We start from the raw sequence: 14,030 nt of genomic DNA on the forward strand, positions 1-14,030 counted from the left end.
TGGGCCTACTGTATACTGTGGCTACCACAATATATTTTTTTTAAAGTTGTGAAAAAGTTTATAAATTGTTGTTGCAGCAACTGCAATGCCCCAAACAAACAACACCAACTTACTTGTAAAATCTCAAATCCAAAAGTGATCCAAACAAAAAGTCCTCAAATACAAATATCCAGCAGCAGCCACAAAGAGTATTCCTTCCAGCTTCAGATCCAAATGAAAAGTGACCAGGACATGGACAAAGCACTGGGAGGAGCCTGCTGGACAGGAACAGGAAGTTGGAGACTCTGGGGCACTTCCTTCCTCCCACCCCCCCAAAAATGGACTCCTTGCACCAAAAAGTGCAGCCAAATGTCAATCTGAGGAGTTATTCTGATCCAAATCATCATTTTCAGAAGGTTTATGCTGCCAGCGATAGATTTCTTGAGCAGAATTGCAATTTTTGCGACTTCGGGAAAGCGAGCTGTTCAAATCTCCCGCCAGATGTCAGCTGCGCGTCGCATCTACGTATTCGCAATTGTTTACTCTTGCGATTCGCGATCGTGGGCCCTTATGACGTATTCGCGTTCTCAAAGTCTCGCAGTGCAAGATGGCGGGACTCCATGACGTACTCGCGTTCGAAAAGTCTCGCTCAATCACGCAGCCAGATCCAAAATGGCGCAGCGCACGCAAACCGGGAGGAAAACAACTTGGCGAACTCAGAATCACGGGTAAGTCAATGCCGTGCGTGCAAGATTGTATTTTTGAAGCGCGACCAAGCCAAAAAAATTCGCCAACTAGCGAATTGCGCCTTTTTGGGCAAATTCGCGCGATTCGCAGACTGCGAAATTGCCAAAAATCCCCAAATTCCGCGAGCGGAACGAATTTTCCGCCCATGCTTAGCACACATTCCCAGCCAGCCTGTGCGGGCGCTACTGTCTGGTCTACCGCACACTCCCAGGGCCGTGGCTCGCGAGCACAAGACATAGAGGGCGCACGCGCTTGCAGCGGCTGGCCCGCACCGGTAGAACACTGTGGAGACTGGAGCGCGAGCGAGAGGTTAAAGAAGCACAATTACATTGTCCGGCCGAGATCCGAGGCGAGCAGCCCCGTGACTGTGACGGCGAGCGTGGGGACAGAAAACACAGGTACTGTGCACACGTAAGATCAAAGCAGTATTGGTAATATGGTAGTTTTTTGAGACAATGAGAAATGTAAATATCATTGATTACATGAAGACAGTTCGTATTGTTGAATATTGGTCTTTATTTCTTGTCCACGACAGACCACAGGAAAAATGTCTGGAATTGGCCACTTACTTCAAAGATAAAATTGACACCATTATTAGTTCTCTCCCTCCGGTGATGGGAACCCCGACTCCGTCTGAGGACTTAAGCATGTCGGAAAATTTATTGACGTCTTTTGGCCCCGTAACCTCAGGCGAAGTACTGAAGGTCCTCGGGAGCTTGAAGAGTGGCTCGCCTCGAGATCCAGTCCCAATGCGGTATTTAAAGCAGGCTGCCCCATCGATAGGAGAGCCTTTGACCGATTTGGTCAATCTCTCCTTCGCTCATGGCACGGTACCGCCAGACTGGAAGAGCGCAGTCGTTAAAGCGCTTCTGAAGAAGCCTGGCTTAGATCCACAGAACTTAGCCAATTTCAGGCCCATCTCCTTGCTACCAGGGATTAGTAAGGTTGCCGAGAAACTGGTTAACCGCCAACTGTCCAACTTTCTCGAGGAGAATGGTCGGTTGAGAGACTCCCAGACGGGATTTCGACCGGGTCATGGAACCGACACGGCTCTGCTAGCAGTTGTAGAGGAGGCCAGAAGCACTTTGGATACAGGGGGGTCAGTGGCAGTGATCCTCCTGGACCTAAGTGCGGCTTTCGATACTGTCAACCATGGAGTGTTGACACAACGCCTGGCAGAGACAGGAGTCACAGGAGCGGCCCTGGAATGGCTGGCCTCTTTTCTGGAGGGGCGTACCTTCGAGGTTTGGGAAGGCAACGCAAAATCTCCTCCCCTTCCACTTCACTGTGGGGTGCCTCAGGGCTCATCCCTGAGCCCTACGTTATTTAACGTGTATATGGCACCCCTGGAGGGTGTGGTGTCTCCGTTTGGCTTTAAGACCATAAGCTATGCGGACGACACTCAGCTAGTGGTGGGTCTGACACAGCTGGAGAAACAGCCTGAAACGCTCCATTCATGCCTAAGAGAGGTGTTTGACTGGATGACCAGGTCATCGCTCAAATTGAATGGCTCAAAAACTGAGCTGATGATCTTGGGCCACTCAAGCTTTGCCCTCTCGCCGAGCAGCTGGCCCAACTGTATGGGCACTCCGCCTGACCCAAAGAAGGAGATTAAGAGCCTGGGGGTCTGGCTGGAGCCTGATCTGTCCTTTAGGACACACGCCAAGAAGATCGCTGGCGTGTGTTATGGACTGCTCCGTTCGGCCCGTAAGGTTCTCCCCCTCTTACCTGAACTCTCCCGGAAGCTGTTAGTCCAAGGTCTAATCATCTCACGCCTGGACTACAGTAATGCACTCTTTCTCGGAGCACCGGAATCAACATTCAAAATCCTGCAACAAGTGCAGAACGCGGCAGCCAGGCTGCTGCGGAACGTTCCGGCCAGGCAATCAGCCAGGCCCGCTCTAAAGGCACTCCATTGGCTCCCGGTCAAAGAGAGAGTGACCTTCAAAGCCCTCTGTATTGCTCACAAGAGCATGCAGGGGAAAGGACCTGCTATTCTGAAGGATATGATTCAGCCATATAAGCCCACCAGAGCCTTACGCTCCAATAATAAACACCTCCTTCAGATAAAGAGAATTAGGAGAGCCCGTTCAGGTGGCAGGAGCTTCTCTATTCATACTGCACACGCCTGGAACTCCCTCCCACTCTCACTACGCTCTGAACCAAACCTGCTCAGGTTCAGGAAACATTTGAAAACTTATCTATTTCCAGAATAATTCTAAATCTGTTCTGTTTCACATAGGCAACTTGCTCTGATTCTCTATAAGCGCTGGGATGCCTCTGGGTAACCGTGTGCGGTACAAAATTCGTTAATAATAATAATAATAATAATAATAATATTTCATTTTTCTTTATTCAAAAAACGCCAGCCGACACATGTTTCATCAGAGGTGAGAGACTGTGACTCATCAGGGCTGTAAAACATAGTTTTTGTGAGAGGATGGACTTGAAGCAGTAGTCCAAAATATGGGAAAATAAACTGAAAATGCTAAATAACAGAGCTCGTGCTAGAAGTGACCGTGAGGATGCGACATGCAGTGTTGGGCTAAGTCAGAGTAGTCACATGCACGGAAGTCGTGTGATGGTCTACTATTCGTCATGCGACAGGACCTGCTGAAGGAGGGCTGGCGCGAGGACAACGCGAGGGGAGCTTCACATTCGAGCACCCCGGATAGGAAACCCTGTTGCGTGCGGGGTGCAGACTGCTGTCTGTGGTTGTTGTGACTTTGCCTGTGTGTGCCTGTGTGAGTGTATTAAGTCATGTTCAACTCTAAACACTGTAAGTTATTTAGATTTTTTCAGTGTTACGGAACCAGAGAATGCGTCATATACAACAAAGACGGGGTTGATAGTCTAGGGATATATTAAAAACAAGCGCTCGAGCGCTTGCCATTTGTCTCTAAGCCCTGTTCTTTTCTGATTGGGGGGCGTGTTTTCTAGGATGTAAACAACAATCAAAAACACACACCCCAGTCTGAAAAGGACGGGGCTTACAGACAAATGGTTCTTCTTTCTATCTAAGCCCCGTCCTTTTCAAACTGGGGTGCGTGTTTTTGACTGAGAACGTCACTAGGTAGAAAGAATGTCAAAAACACACCCCCAATCCGAAAATGACGGGGCTTAGATCCAAAGAATGACGTCACCACGACCTCTTCTCCAATGGCTGGCCACCGTTTAACAGGCCGGCCAATGGAGAAGATGGGCGGGGCTTAACCTCGCTACTCAGAGTCATTAAATGTCGCCAGTGAGACTGCGCATGTGCGCAGCCTATGCTAGCCGAGACCCAAAAAAGAAGTCTGGATGAGAGACACAGTCCAGTGCAGTATAGCTCTGCATTTGTTCTGTTATGTTATTTGGTTCTTGGTATAGCGCATAACTCGGCCCCGGAAGGACATCTCTGCACTGTGGCATGCAAGTAGATGAAGCCAACAGAAGCAATATTAGAACAACCAGGTTTTGAGGAGTTTCTTGAAACTTGTCAGATTGGGACATGCACGGATGAACAGGGGGAGTCTGTTCCAGTGGTACGGGCTGAGGTAAGAAAAGGCTCGGCCACCATGTTTAGCTGTGCGGATGCATCGTGGACGAAGAAGGAGTTGATTTGTAGTTCTTAGATTCCTTTTTGGGAGGTACATAGTGAGTCTATCCTGTAAATATTTTGGACCTGAGACTGACGGAGATTGCCTTTATTAGAATAATGGCGCACAGAGGAAGGGGGAGAGAGGTTGAGAAAAAGCAGGAGTAAAACATTTTTTATTTATGCGGCGTCTCCTATGAATGAGGGAAAGGGATGTGAAGTGAGAAAAACAGGTAGTTGTGTGGTAAGTGGTAGGGAGAGTGGCTCTCCTTTCGCACACACTATTGTAAAGTTCAGGGTGTTCTTAAGTGCAATTTCTGCTCGGTAAAGTCACCAACTTTCATCAAGGACATATGCATTATCATTAGTGTCAGACACTACCTCCAAAAGTGACACATGTGATCCTCATCACGACCTGAACTACCTGCCCCTACATTACCCAGCCTTGCAGCCCCGGTTCGCTTTATTTTAACTTACACTGACTTTTATACTGATCTTAAGATGTCAAGGAGATAAACAAAGACTATTTAGATCGCCACAGGCTGGATGGCAGTGGAGCTGTTAGATACCCGGGCATGCAAGATACCATGGGGGCACCACCGAGCAAGAACAGAGCTTTAGAATAGTTTAAACTCAACCAGTTCCATCTCGTATCGATTTCACCACTACCGTACATAATTTGGAGCGGCAAAGTTCAACAGTAAAGTCTCCAGGCATGGACTAACTCATTGTCCTGTGGCAGTCCCAGTTTGGGGCGAATAGGAATTTCTGGCTGAAACAGGATTCCAAGTTATGCAGCAAAAACTGGAAATTTAGTAATTTTCTCAATCGAAATTGTCAGGAAAAACCTCATGAAAAGTGAACAGGGAGCACTGCTCTGAAAGAGGCATAACAACATACTGGTTTCTCATGTTATGCATCATTCTGAGCAGGAAAACTGAGAAGTTAGAGGGCGTAGCGCATCCTATAAATACGGCAACGTGTGATATTAGTACTTACCATCACAGGGGATACCGCAACAAAGACCACAGAATTTAATGAGTGCTTCATTCTACAAAGGAGCAGAGCATAATGACAGTATATAGGAGAATTGACATACAACCCCTGAGGAACACCACAGGTTATCAGAGACCTATTTGAGGTAATCCCGCCCGTGAAAGTGCAGGTCAGTCAATCCCATCTTTACCTGACACCACTCCTTCGTCCGCCACCCACTAAAGAGTATTACCCCTTCATGGGTCCTCCCCGTCCCAGTCGTTACCACGTGAGGCAGTCCTGCCTCCACCCAGCCAATCAAAACACCAGAAATCCAAAGGTCGAAGGTGACATAAGCCCCTCCCGCCCACCGCCATGCCTGTTTTTTTCCTGCTCCGATGGCTGTCGGAACGCTGGTGCTCCCGGTTCCTGCCTCTGTTCCTGTTTGCTTCTGGATGTTTTGGCGGTGCCGTGAGTGTTTCTTTTGCATTTTAAGTGCTTCTGTTTATGGTCTTTTCATAATTTTACCGGCGCTGCCGCTCCGGTCCTCCGGCTGGCCACGCTCCTGTTCTGGGGTCAGGATGCTCCCCGTTCATGTGCTGGGCTGGGGCGGGGAGCCCTCCTGGTGTTCTGGCCCCAGGTCGTTCCGGCGCTGGTGCTTTAGTCCGTCGTCCGGCCCCTGCAGCCATGTTCTTCATATGTGGCTGTGGGTGGAGACTGCAGGGCTGCCCTTTTTTGTTTATTTTCTGATCTCACATACGAGATTGCTGTTTGGGGCAGTGTTTCCTGGAGGTTGCTGGGCACTTCCTTTATTGGTGTGTTGGGTGTTTTCCTGTGGGGTTTACTCCTTTGCTCGCCATGTTTGAGGGGAATTCCTCTCCGGTGCATCCACGGAGCTGTTGCTCATTGGTATGTCATATGCCTCTGGTGTCACAGGCTATCATGTGCTGAGGGTTCAAGTCCTGCCTATGCTGTCGATGTGACTTGGGATGTTCATTTTCATGCTGTGCTTTGGAAGTTTGCATTCTCGATGTCCACGTAGCATCTTTTGCAGTTTTTCTTGGACTGTTTTGCGCTGTCTGCGCTGCTGGTGCATGCGGCTATGCCATCATCTCTTGTTGGTGGGCGCGTGGTCGTTTTTCCCTGTTGGGGTATACATTCGGGGATGGTCCATGAGATTTCTGGCGTTTTGATGCTGGGCCTTCTCCCTGATTCATTTGCTCCGGTGGGGTTTATTCCCGTTTTTTACCGGCCATTTCGTGCTGTCCTGTTGGCTGTACTGGCTGCGGTGTGGCTTGGCATTGCCATGCAGGGTGTTCCTCTCTTTCTGGGGACACGATTTCGCCTGACGGTCTTTGTCACCTGGTATCCTCAGTTTTTCTTCTTATTTGCACCTTCTCCCTCTGTCTTCAGAGGCTTCTTCCCTGGAGGTCCGGGTTGGGCGGTTGGTGGATTCCGCTCTCAAGAGTTCGTATGCTGCTTCTCCTTTTTGGGGTGTGTGCTTGCTCTTTTTCGGTCTGTGCTTCGCAGGTTCTTTTCTTGGGGTCCCTCCTTCCAGTCCCGGATGGTTGGGCCTTGTCCTCGGCTACCGGGGTGGCGGGGGCTTGTGAGATTTCTCTCTGGCCTGCGTTTTGGTGCTTTGCCATTCCCCTGGTGCCTTGGTCCTATGCCTGCATTTTGTTTTGCTCTCCGTTTGGTTCCCTGCCTCTGCGGCGCCTCCTGCTGCCCCTGAGTGTCAGTCGGATATGTTGTGCCCATGAGGAGTCTCCGTGGCCTGGTGGTTGCATCTCTTCCTCTTCAGGTTATGTGTTCCGCTCCTGGTGTTGACCTGCTTATGGGTCACCTATCTCCTTTGGTGTCATTGCGATTTGGGGGCTCGGCTCCTTTGTTCCTGGCTCGTTGGTCCGGTCTGCTTTGAGAATGGTGATTCCTGTTGGTCTTCATTCTTGGTTGCCGGTTTCCATTCCGGGCCGTCCCCCTTTTGGGCTGTTTTCACGGTCGCTTCGTTGTCCGTTGGCACTGTGATGCGTTCTGCCGTCTTCTTTGGCGTCGGACTATTTTTTGTCGCTTCGCTCTGTGGTGCTGGTTTCGGTGACGGAGTGGGGCTGGGGGTCCTCTTTCTCTCTGTTCCGGGTCCTGGCTCCCGTTGATCTTTCTGTTCGGTTCTGCCTCCCGGGGCTTTGGTCGGGTTGGTGCGGCTGTGTCCCTTTCGGTTGTGCCCCTTGCAGCCCGTTTTTCCCCTCTTCTTGGTGGGTGATTTTGGCTTCCCTGGGTGTGGGAGTCGCCTGTTTTTCTCGTTCCCCTCCATCCGGCTGCTCAGAGGTTTGCGGTGGTTGAGTTCTGTTTCCTGTTTTCAGGTGTTTCCTTTCGGTCTCTCTCATGCTCCTCTGGTTTTTTCCTCGGCGCTGGGTCCTGCTGTGGGGGTTTGCTGGCCTGGTTCCGGTTTCTGGGGTCGTATTGGGTTTGGCCGTTCGTCGTCTGGTTCCTGTTCGGGGGCTTCAGTTCCTCGGGACCGGTTTGACGCTTTGCTGGGGGCTGTTTCTCAGTGCTCGCTTCAGCGGCTCGTATGCTTTCTGTTGAGCGTTGCTGGAGGGGGTTGACATGGCCCCTGCGCTAGGATGACACGCATTTCGTGAGGCGTTCCATGTATCCGGATCTGTTCTCTGTCCTGTTGGATCTTCTGCTGGTCCTACTGGGTCTCCCTCCTGCCCCGGCTCGGGGTTGGTTTTGTGTCCGGCGGATGGTGGTTGCCTCCTTGGCTGTGGTTCCTTGGGCTCTTGTGCACCTTGTGTCCTTGGTGTTTCTTCTGATGACTCGTTGGGTCCTTTTTCTTGCTGGTTCCGGGGCTCTGGTTCCTCTCTCCCCTGGTCTGGTGGCTTTGCTCTCCCGACCTGGTGTGGGGGGTGCATTTCTGCTTCCCTCTCTCCTCTTGTTGTCCTTGGATGCCTGTCCTTGGGTTGGGGGCCCCGTCGGGGTCCTTGGTGGCCGGCTTGTCTGTTGTTCGGGCTGGCGCTCCGGGGGCTCGTTGTTGTTTGGGCCTTCTTGTACGTGTCTCTGTTCCTGCGGGCTTCCCTGTCTTGTGTCTGGGCGGCGACTTCTCTGTTGTCTTTCAGAGGGTCTTGTGAGGCATCCCTGTTACGGCGGTTGGTTTTCTTTAATGGAATGGTACTCTAGTTGTGCCTTCTTTTGGTGGCTTGGGCCGCTTCCTGCCGTCCTCTGTTTGGTGCTGTCTGGTGCTCGTTTCGACGGGACATGTCCTTTTGTTGGGACATTGCGTAGGTGCTTGGGACTGCGCTGGTGCTTGGAATGGCCCTGCGCTGGGATGTCTTGCTGCTGCGTGTAGCATTCCCTCTGTCTGTTTCTCTGTTCCAGGTCCTTTTGTCTTTGGTTTGGGACTCTTGGTTTGGTCATTTTTGCTTCCCCTCCTGTTGCTCTTCTCCCCCGGTTTTTGTTCCGGGGTGGTCTGTCCTCGGGGGTTGCTCTCTCGTTTCCTTGGCCTTCGGGTTTTCTGTATACCTTCCCTCCCGTTTTTCTCCTCCTGGGCGTTCTGAGGAGGTTTGGGGGGTGTCGGTGTTGTTGGGTTGGCCTAGCTGTTTTTGGTTTCCGCTCCTGCTGTTGCTGGTGGGAGTCGGATTTGGCCAGCCTCCCATGCCTCCGGCTCTGCTTCTGGGTCCGCAGCTGTCTTTGCCCTATCTTTGGCGCTTGCTTCTGACTGCCTGTCTCTTGAGCGGCTGTCTTTAGCGTCTTTGGGCTGTTCTTCTGTGGTGGCCTGTGGCATGTGTTGGTCGCATTGGCCTTCCGCTCTTTGGAGCTGTGATGCACTTTGGGGCTCTTTTGTTTCCTGGTGCTCTTCTCTTGGTCGGAAACCATGCTGGGGTTCCTGTTTCTGTGCTGGTTTCTCCGGCTTGGGTTTGTTGTTGGGATTTTTCCCCTTTCGCTTTGTCTGCTCGTTGACGGCGGTTTGTGCTTATCGGGGCCTTGGGGCTTCCTCGGTGGTTGTTGCCCTTTGGTGAGTCGGCTTCTTCTGAGCTTTTGCTTCGTTGTCCGGGCTCTCCTGTGCTCGTTTCTTCTTTGGGCCTTGCCTACTGTTTTGCTTGGTCTGCGGTTGCCCCTTTCATGTCCTTGTTAGTGGCGGACTTGTTGTGGTTGTCCACTGCGGTGGCTTTTTTGCTGGCCTTCTCTTCCGCTTTGTCGGTTGGGTGAGTTGGGTGCCTTGCTCGTTTTGTTTCCTTCTTTGCAGTTTCTGCTGGTTTGGGTTGTTTTGCGGCTTAGATCGGGCTTTTCTGCCTGTTTCTTCGTGTTTCCTTTTGCGGCTGGAGGTGTTGCTTCCTGTTTTGCCTGCTGTGGGGGTTTCTCCTGTTCCCCTTCTTTGGGTGTTCGCGGGGCTCTTCTGTTTTGCCTCCAATGTTCGCTACAGTCTCGGGTTTCTCCTGCCCTTTTTGTCTCATGTGGGTTCTGTGTCTGCTTCCTGTGCTGATGCGGCGGGGTCTCTATCCTGGTGCTTTGTGGGGCGGCCTTTTGGCGGTCCCGTCACACTTTTGTGCGACATTCTCGGCTTGATGTTTTTCTTGCCTCTTCTGACGATTTCTGTTGGCGTCTTGTACGCTGCTGTTCGTTGATGCTTTATTGTTTAAAGTTTTGTACTTTTGCATGGATCCCTGGTGTCCTGCATTTTTTCTTCTTGGTTCTTTGCTTGTGAGTTTCTCATGTGGTAAGGACTGGGACGGGGAGGACCCATGAGGGGGTAATGTCTTATTACTTACCGGTAATCTTCATTACCCCGATTAGGGTCCTCCCCGTCCCAGTCCTCTTCCCTCCCTCCCTCCCGCTGTGTTTGTGTCTGAGTCTTGTTGATAACAGGCATGGCGGTGGGTGGGAGGGGCTTATGTCACCTTCGACCTTTGGATTTCTGGCGTTTTGATTGGCTGGGTGGAGGCAGGACTGCCTCACGTGGTAAGGACTGGGACGGGGAGGACCCTAATCGGGGTAATGAAGATTACCGGTAAGTAATAAGACATTTGGGGGTTTGATGGGGTCAAATGCCATACAAGCAAAGTACAATGGCATGAGAAAGAAAATCATTGGAAAAAGAAAAAGTCACTCACATCTGTTACACCTTTAAGATAGCACAGTCGGTTGTGTGACTGCTGCAGAGATCTGTATGTGGGTAGCCTGCAGATAACACCTTCAAATCATGACAGAGCCAACTCTACCTTTCTTGCTCCTAAGATTGGTTTGTTGTTGTTTAGGACGCTCAAGTCCTCTCTGCAACCACCCCTCCTCTACATGCCTCTGAGGATCTACTGGAGGCCTCTCTGAAATGTCTGCCACCAGCTGTTCATCTTGAAGCAAGGGACAAAAGTGCAGCAGATCAAAGGAAGGACAGCAGCGCAGCAGCCAAGCAGGGGGTGTTTATAGACACATTCATTCCAATTTGTCATTTTTTTGGCAAGAGTCGGATTTAAAACTCAGCTGCAACAGTTGAAATAAAAGAAAACAAGTGTATTTTTTCTGGTGTGAGAGCTTTTGCATTTCAGAGAGAATGGAAATAAATATATCGAGGGTGGGGTTGGTTACACAGAACATATAGCAATAATTTATCCGGAAACGACCCATGACCCTTATTACATGTAGACCATTACTTTCAAGTCACCCGTACTACACACCCTGCTCTAGCCTGTCCTGAGGGTGTCCAATATTTCCTTGTGTGCACCAAGTATATCCCGCTGCTTGGGGCCTGAAGGGAAAGTGCTGCAGCAAAGCACATCACGACTTTCAAGCAAGTGCCAGATCGGGGATGTGTACCAAGGTCGATGCGTTTAAAGTCAGCACCTATCCCACGTCTTATGCCACGTTTCTCGTCTTATCTAGTCTTTCCTTGGTCTCTTGGGGCCAGGCATGACTGAAGTCGCGGCTGGCATGACTCACGGCAGGGTAGGATTGGTAACACGGGCACTCTGAAATGCCCGAGGGGCTGGTCCCCGAGCTTCATCTTGTGGGCTGCTTTTTTGAGCAGCCTGGGGGTGATTTGCGCAGTGTCCACGTTGTTCGATGCCGCCAGCGGCCCAGTGGGCAGATGGGCGTCCATTACCTCCCTTTTTATCACCAGGCAGAGGTGTCACTCCCTTTCTCTCGCTGGGTGAGCCCATTAATGTATGCATATTGAGCGGGGGCAGGGGGCCTGAGCAGAAATGGCCTTAATTGTTTCCAGGTGTGTTTCACCAGTGTAAACTAATCTGTGCATTTTTTCTACCCACCCCCCCTTTTTTTTAATAAAATTTCGCAGAAGGAGTGTTTTTCAGAAAGGCAATATACAAATGTGGACCACTTTTTAGCGCACCCGAACCGATTTTTAATCCCAATCCATCCAATAAAAATAAAACTTACCTTAGGGGTCCCGAGCCGCCTCCACTCCTGGCCGGGTCCCACATTTTCCTGCTACTTTCCTGCTCTCCTGCTCCGACAGGAACAGGAAGAAGGCAGCCTCCCTCCCCTCTCCTAAGCCAATCACAATGCAATGCTGCAATGACAGCGTTGTGATCGGTGAGGACAGCGCCCAGCCGACAGCCTTTGGGGAGGCCATTTTCTCTATGTATGCTGCATGCAGCCTACATAGAGAGAATCAAGAGTGCGTTTAACTGGTTTGGTCGGCCCCAGATGGCCGACCAAACAGTCAGGGCTCACAGCTTTGGGCAAGCCACTCCTCCCCAATCGGCCCACCAGCCCTCCCCAACCGGTCAAACCCCTCTGCTTTCTCGTAGTGCAAGAAGCAGAAACATAAAATGGTATTTAAAATACCATTTTATGTTTCTGCTGTTCTCACTGCGAGAAAGCAGTGGGGCGACGCTCTTCCGCCCTAATGGAGGGGCCGCCCCTGCATAACTGGAAATCACAACAAGCCATAAGAAAAATGTTCAAACTATCCCCTATCCCATCTCTCTCTGTCTACTTTTGTCTTTCTTCTATTTCTCCTAAAGAGCCTGCAGTGCCAGCTGCCATTGACCTGAAGGAGCTCGAGACAATATCAGAGGTGCCAGCAGCATCCCCCTGTCTTACAAAAACAGCCTCCAAAGGCTCCCACCCATCAGGAAACCGCTTGATGGAATAAATGAGCAGTCCATCCCATCACTGTCCTTCTCCAGGTGCGGAGGTGCTGTCCTTGGGATTGTAGCGACATATACTTCAACTTCAGTCCTCAAAGAGATGAATGTGGGGGCTGGGTGGCACTATCCTGATGGATTCCATTCCATGGGCGCCAGATTGATGCAAATATTGGTGTTGTTGGGTCAGATGACCACGGAAGTACCCACCTGTGCTTCAACAATGCCCGCTCTGCTCACTTCCTCTTTTGCTCTTGCCTCTTCTGTTCACACACTGCCCCGTAGCGGCTGGCATCAGGGAGATGTGGTGGGGAAGCAGCGCAGGGGGGAAGCTGCGCGGGATGGGAAGCGCGGTGGGCAGAGATAATAATTGTAAAAAATGTACCTGCCGGTCTTCTGCTCACTGGTCTTCGCCTACTGTCGGCATAGGCTGAAGCTCCCAACTTTCCCTGCAGAAAAATGCCGATGCTGCTCTCACCATGAGATCAGTATAGTAATTGGGCGCTCCATCGGGAGTTGGGAGCCTGTGCCTGCTGATCTCTCCACCTAGCACCACACCTGGAAAGATGTCAGTGCGCATGATGGTTTGGCTGGCCTGAGGCGGCCGTCCAAACCGTCATGCTCACTAACAGCAGAGCCCACCACAATTCCCCCTGCTGCAGAGCTGTGGCTCCACCTCCAAGACTCAACCGCGGGACAAAAAATAAAATGATCTGCATTTAGATCAATTTGATTTTCATTTGCCGTTGCTGGCAGTGGGGTGACACTCCTCCATCATAGCAGAGGAGCCGCTGCTGACACTGCCATCTCTGCACACTGCCCTCTCTGCTGCAGCCTTAGCTGAACATACACGGCCCCCTCTACTCTCGCATTGTCCTCTCTGCTCCCCGCCGTTGTTCTCACCAGTGGCGGCCGGTAATTGGCTGGGAGGGTGGTGGGTGGACCACACACACACACTCATATACACTCACTCACACACATGCATTCAGAAACACACACACATTCACAACACTTACAACAAATTCATACATTTATACATTCACAGACGCATGCACCAAATATTCAAAAAGCTAACACTTACCTGTCCTGTAACTACTGAAGAGGAAAGTCTTGGATGTCCAAAGCGGGTTGGGACTGCTGCCTTTTCTCATTGGCTGACCTGGAGGTTGCAGTCGCTCACACTTCACAGAGTGGGATGGGGTCAGTGAGACTGCTAACCCACACCCAACTCTGTGACGAGATATCACTATTTGACACTCGGTCCCGGGAACTTCAGGGCTCAAAACTGAAACGTCCAGGTCCTTTACGATCAGTAATACTCCCTCTTGTCATGAAGGGAGGGCCTCGAGGCACTTTTGCCAGTCTGAGGCGGTCACGCCCACAGGGCTGTGTAATCCTCAACCTGGCAAAGTTCAGCTTAGACAGCAGGAGCCTGCGCAGATAGTGCATGACTATCTCCTTTCTGCCTGACCTGAACAAGAAGAGTGTCTGTCAGGCTGACCTTTGCTCAGCCTAACAGGCGCTCATCTTCTCCGGAAAAAGTTGAAGGGGCATCGCCCCTTCGCCCAGCTGGTGCTCACACATTGCACTCCCTGCCCTCTTTGCATCCACAATGCCATAAATGCTCCCTGCCCGCTCTGCATCTACACTGC

The sequence above is a fragment of the Lissotriton helveticus genome, chromosome 5_1 (genome assembly GCF_964261635.1).
Source record: "Lissotriton helveticus chromosome 5_1, aLisHel1.1, whole genome shotgun sequence".
NCBI classification, from domain to species: domain Eukaryota; kingdom Metazoa; phylum Chordata; class Amphibia; order Caudata; family Salamandridae; genus Lissotriton; species Lissotriton helveticus.